The following is a 6,000-nucleotide window of genomic DNA, read 5'->3' as shown; positions in this document are numbered from 1 at the left end:
TCTGGAGAGAGGGGAGCCATTGATGATTCTGGTGGGGGTGTTCATTAACACTTTTCTGCCCCTGGTGCTCAGCTGCGTTCTCTGCCAGTGAAAGGCCATTTGTCAGAAAGTACCTTAATGCAGTTTAGAAATGAACAAGGCCAGGCCACCTGGTCCCTACATGGCTGGAATCCTATTCATTCCTGGGCACTCTATTATCCTTTGAAAGGAATGCCTTCCCCTGGAGGTTGCTGTGGAAGGTGGCCGGTTTCAGGATGTCAGAGCAGGGACTGCACTCCCAGACCAATCCTTTTTCACACAGATGGGGAAACTGAGGCTAAGTGCAAGGAAGAGATCTCCCCAAAGGCATGCACCGGGGAGTTAGGCGGGGAACCAAGAAAATTCATGATCTCAATTGTGCTCACTTTGACTTCCAGTGTGCTGTAATTTTAGTGGCAGAATCTTTGCCTGCATGGGTCACTGGCAGGACTAGCCCAGGGTCTCTTCATGGTGCTCAGAGGAACTGGGCATTAGAAGCATCCTCCTGCAAGCCTTGTTGGCTGATCCTGACAATGTCCAGTCATTGTATCGTGGAGCAGCAGGGCACTGCTGCGGATGGATGGCCCTGCCTGGGAGTGAGAGCAGGCCAAAGGCCCACTGGGTCATCACTCACTCTGGGCAGAAGCCCCATAGTGTGCCCTTCGCCGCTGCCTGAGGCACAAATGCTTACAAACCAAGAAAGAGGCTGTGATCTGCCTCCTCCCTCCAAGGAGTTTCCTCCAGCTGGAGACACTGAGGCCAGGCAGGGAGTTGATGTGTGTTGGGGAGGGGAGCGTTGTCCTGCTTTCTAGGACAGCTTGGTGGGGTGGCCCTCCTCTGAAACCCGAGGACATGCTCAAGTAGACACTCGGAAAACGAAGGTCTTGCCACTCACACTTGACAGATGGGAAAACTGAGGCTGTGAAGTGACTTGTGCCATACCACAACTTAACCATCAAGTCAGCCAGTGGCCGAACACCAACTAAGAGCCTGAGAGCTACCTCTCAAGACCCAGTCTTCCTAAGCTGTGTGACCTTGGTCAGGTTATTTAAGATCGCTAAGCTCCAAGCTGACAGTTTGCTAACAGGGTGGTCACACGGCTTCAGGAAGAACTAGGGACCAACACACACAAGCTGCTTTGCATGGAGCCTGACAGGGAAGGTGTCCAATAAATGTTTGATATTATTATCATCGTCATTGCTATTATCGATGATAATCTCTAATTCTGCATCTTCCGCCTGCTTCGTCACAAGATGTTACAAATATTAGCCAACAGAACAGCCCTCTTTAGATTTATGGGGGGAAATGCTGAGATCAGGGAAGGGTTAAAGTGGATGTAAGTGGTGGCAGTGGGGTGGGGCACTGAGGTACAAGCCAATCTTACTCCTATTTCTGACACCCTCTGTGACCTTGAACCAGTCTCTCTCTCTCTCTCTCTCTCTCTCTCTCTCTCTCTCTTTCTCCCTCCCCCCCCCAGGCCCTTTGTTCTTGATGCATTCAAATGACATGGCTCTGTGTAAATGCTACAGCAAGAACCCACCCCAAGGAAACCAGGAGCACCTAAAGAGACCAATAAGCGCCCCTGGGAAGCCCAGGATGCACTCCTACAGCCCTGGAGGCAGCCTGACAGGAAGCCTCCAGGGGGCTGAAGAGAGCACAGGGCTGCCCTAGCGCTGCCAACTGAGTGGCCTCTGCCCGGCCTCTGCAGGAGTCCTCCCACGTGGTCCTCCCAGGCCTGCCCCAGGGAGGCAGAGAGCTCCTGAGCAAGGGCCCTCTTGCCCCCCTACTCTGCGCTCCCTGCAGAGCTGGCTTGGCTTCTCCGTCAAAAGCAGGGCCCATCAGGCTGGAGGCGGCGATGTGTCAGCTGGTATTCAGGCTTTGGTTGTGCGCTCAGAGCGCTCCCCCTCCCCAGCTCCCCAAATCCACCCACCCACCCCTTTACCCACTGCTCAGGGCCTTCTGGGTGGCAGCGCTTCACACAGAGAGAAAGAGACAGAGACCGAGGAGCCAGCAACCTAGAGCCCTGGCTGTGGGGGGTGGGGGTGGGGGCTGACTCACTTGGCCCCCTCCCTGGTGCCGATGGGGCAGCCCCCACACCCCTGGGCGCTGGCACGGAATCAGGTCCCACAGTTGGAAAAAAGGGAAATGCGGCTCTACTGTGCCTGACCCGAGACCGCTGAGGATGCACCCCAAGCTCAGGGACCGCTTGGTCCCGGGGCCGCCAGGAGATGTGTAGGCAGCGACCCCCAACAGCAGGCTCACTCCGGCGGCCGCCTGCTAGGGACACCCTGGCCACGGGCCCGCCGGGACGCCCCTGCAAGCCGCGCCCCTCCCCGGGCCGAGGCTCTTCCCCGGAGCATCGCAGTATTTCCTTCCTGCACCTTTAAGAAGACCGTTGCTCCGTGGTGGGATGGTGTGTTAAAGCCACACAGAGGAAGTTACGCAGCCCGGATCAGACCGGGAGATAAAAAGCCCCGATGGTGACCGTGAGTGATGGCAAGAGGATTTAGCCTCAGCATTAACTTGGAGCGGAGTGCAGGGGGGCGGTGAGGCGCCCCGCCATCTGGCCGGCGCTGCGCCAGGGGGATACTCGGGCGCCTGGACCAGCAGCGGCGAAGCCCACCCGGGCCGGGGGCTGAGTGGGGCGCGCGTGCCGGTCCTCCCCTGGCTTCCCAGGGGCCCCCAAAAGTTTTCACTTGTTAGCAGCGATCTCCCGCTCGGCTCAGGGGGCGATGCGGGCGGCGCACTTGACCCCCTCCCCTGGCCCGCGTCTCCCGGACGGCTGCGGGCAGGCCCCCCGCCGGCCCCAGGGCTCCCCAGCCCCGATCTGACAGCGGCCACCGCAGCGGCGGCGCAGGGCAAGAGTCCCCGGCTCTTAGCCCTGCGGCCCGGGAGGCCACCCAGCGCCCGCCAGAGGGTGGCGGTCTCCGACCTCTCGGGGCTCGCTCCGGGAAGCTGCTCCGAGCCGGGGTAAGGCGAGCGGGGAGTGCCGGGGCGGCGGGCGGGGACGGAGGCGCTGCAGCCTCAACCAGGGTACTTTCATTTTGAAAAGGCTTAGGTGACGGTGCTAGTTCTTCCTGGGCCGGGGAGTCACTCCAGGCTACCCAGCCGTGGCCAGGATGCAAAGTTATTTGGTGGCGGCTGCTACTAGCAGAAGGCTGGAGCCGCGGAAGAGGGGTGTGTGCGCGCGCCCAGTGCAGCATCTTTAAGAAGTAGTGTAGCTTCCCTCTGGGCTCCCTGCCACCCAGTCCATCTTTTTCCATTCTGTGCACCTGTGTGGGGAGGGGATGGACCGTTACAAGAACACTTGCTTATTTGTGTTAATGAAAAGTAAATTAACCCTTCTCCGCCGCCTTTCCCCCTCTCTAATTTAAGTCGCCTCGGGGCTCTAAAGGCGCACAGAGAACTCTTGGCCAGGCAGGCTAAAAACTTACTTTGGTGCTGTGGAGGGGGTCTGCGGGTGGAGAGGGGGCTCCACCACAGTATGAAGTCGCACTCTAAAGGGAGCAGAGGCAGAGGGAAGGCGGGAGCGGGAGTCCGCACGCTTAAAGTTGCGGGTACCGGCTGGGGGTAGCGGCGTCAGGGTCCTCGCGGAGCAGCAGGCGCCGGGCAAAAGAGTGCAAATAATTTCAAGGAGCTTTGCTCGGCGTCTTTTAATTAAGGGAGACGATATCAAATGGGGGGCCAGCCTGGATGCTGGCCTGGCCTTTATTAAAGGCGTGATTATTAATTGTGCCTGCGGTTTGCACCGAACTTCAGAAAAGCAAAATGCAGCTCCGTTTGCAGTGCACGCCACTGTCTACGCGCCCCAAGCTCAGCACGGTCTCAGCCAGGCTCCTGGGTGTCTGCGGGTCGCAAGCTAGCCCCGCCCGTCCTCGGGGACTTACCCGCGGCGGCCTCAGCCACGCGTCCTAGAGCTGGGTGCTCTGCCCCGCCCCCAAGAGCCCAACTTTTCGGGGCTCCCTAGCCTCTTAGAGGGCGTCAGGGAGAAACCAGAGGTCTGGAGAAAGCTCCCTTCCCAGAGCTGGGGCCACCGGGACATCTGAACCCGGACGTCCACCAAGGCAGCGGTGAGCGCTGGGCAGCCCAAGGCTTGGTGCGGTGGGGGTGGAGGGGAAGGTAATCGCGGGCCGTGGGGCTCCCCTTTTCTTCCCGATCCCTTCTTCGGCCTCCAAAGCAAGTTTCACACACCCTTTCTACCTTTTGTCCAGCCTAGGTGAAAGAATAAACCTCCCCCAGGTCACCAGCCCACCCCCGGTCCCCAGGGACCCTGCGTCCCGCAGAGGCAAGTTTCCGACAAGGAGAGCGCGCAGCCGAGACTCCGGCAGGAGCCTGTTGGCAGCCCGGGCAGCTCCGAAAGGCGCTAATTCAATAAGACAGAGAAATCTGAGTTCAGAAATCCTGATAAAATCTAATTTTCGGGTTTTAATACCCAGGCTATCAGCCCCCCCCTCGGTTCCTGAGGACTCTTAAAAGAAAATAAAGCTCATTGATTCCATTTGTTTCAGAGAGCTGCAGTTTCTTAATAATATCAGGTGAAGATTTATTTTCCAAGGAGAAAACGATCCGCGAGGATGCAACCTCTTACTCTCAATTTCTCCCCTGCTGGCTCCTCGCTCCCAGCTATCTACCTCGTTTTTCCGCGAACTCTTGCCTAGGTCCCCCGCCCCTTATTTTCTTTTTGGCAAAAATTTACTGTAATTTTCGAGTGCTGAGCTCACAGTGCCCCCTCGATGCCAGCAACGCCCAAATGATTGACGGGCTGTAAACACATTTTCCCCTGGCAGATTTTGTTGTTTTCCCCACCCCCATTTTCTAGGGAAATGTGTGATGCTTAAGCCAACAAAACTACAAAGCAATTAATAGATTTGCGAGTTGCGCCGCTTGCTGCTCGCTGGGACTCCGGCCTCAGGGCCTCGTTGCCTCCCTACCCGGGCCACAATCCAGCGCTGTCCCAGTCAGGAGCAGGCGCTGGCCCTGCAGATGAAGCCGGCAGCTGGGCCCGCCTTGAGAGCCGCAGCCAGGCTCCCTGGCCGTCCCTAGCCGTCAGGAGCGCCCTACCTGTTAGTGAACAGTCGGGAGCCGGCTGCTGGAAGAATTAATTAGGAGCATGCTGTTTTCTGGGCAGCTCAGAGCTTGGCTGGAAACATCCAAACCATTGCCGGGCCTGTGCTATTTTATTTTTACTACATTTTTTTCTCAGGATAAAAAAAAATAGACGCTTGGTCACGTTCTTTCAGAGAGTTTTCTAGCAAGAAGCGAGCCCGGGCGGGGTCTAGAGCAGGTTTCTATTTAAACGGTTGGTTGGAGGAGGTGTGAAGTGTGGTCTGGCTGGGTTCTCATTCATCTGGATTAGAAGTCCTTCATCCCAAGAGGGGGCAGGGGCGGTCTTAACCTAGATGGATGAGGCCCACTGCAGCCTGAAGCAGAGAAGTGACAGAGGGGCTTCCCCTGAGCAAGGCGCTCTCAGCAGTCAGGCTGGACCAAAACGCACCCCCTTGTCACTTGGGGGCAGGAATGTACTTGTGTCTGGGTAACAGTGTTTCGTGCTTTGAGAGCCAGCAGCCTGACTCTCTGGTCATCCTGCCCCCAGCCTCAGGACAGTTAACTCCTCTGGGACTTTCAGTATACAGTGGCTGACAAGGGCTTCAGGTGAGAGTCAGGCCACCATATGTAAGGTTTGGAGATTTAAATGCAGCAACTGTGGGCACTATAAACAGAATAATTAATAACATGGACGTTATTTATTTATTTGCTACAGCCATTGCAGTAACCTTTGCCCTATTGGCAAAGATTATTTTTGGCGGGGATCTCATGCTGGCGGACTCAGATTCATCCATGATGCGGCAAACACCAGGGACTACAGTAGAGGCTGAGAGTCATATGTTTCTAGACGCAGTACTCCTATTAGCTATATTTGTTTTAGCTTTTAAATGATTACTGCTGGCTTAAAATAGCTGTTGCCCTCCCAAAGTGATTGCA

The 6,000-nt window shown here is 56.7% G+C and overlaps 1 protein-coding gene across 4 annotated transcripts in view; it reads left to right on the top strand.

Moving 5' to 3' along the window:
- The first annotated feature begins 1,994 nt into the window (after window positions 1-1,994).
- Window positions 1,995-6,000, top strand: part of Ntng2 (netrin G2) — a 64,773-nt gene continuing 60,767 nt past the window's right edge. Inside the window, exon 1 of one of the 4 annotated variants that reach the window (XM_041674927.1) lies at window positions 1,995-2,988. The gene's annotated coding sequence lies outside the window, so the exon portion shown is untranslated. Of the gene's footprint in view, window positions 2,989-3,994; window positions 4,089-6,000 lie in introns of those variants that run through there. The other 3 variants (XM_041674925.1, XM_041674924.1, XM_041674926.1) reach the window with 3 other exon arrangements.

Source organism: Microtus oregoni, unplaced genomic scaffold, assembly GCF_018167655.1.
Source record: "Microtus oregoni isolate MIOR12 unplaced genomic scaffold, Mior012 000025F_ref0000491, whole genome shotgun sequence".
NCBI lineage: Eukaryota > Metazoa > Chordata > Mammalia > Rodentia > Cricetidae > Microtus > Microtus oregoni.
Note: the sequence above shows the minus strand (reverse complement) of the source record. Positions and strands in the feature narration are given on the sequence as shown.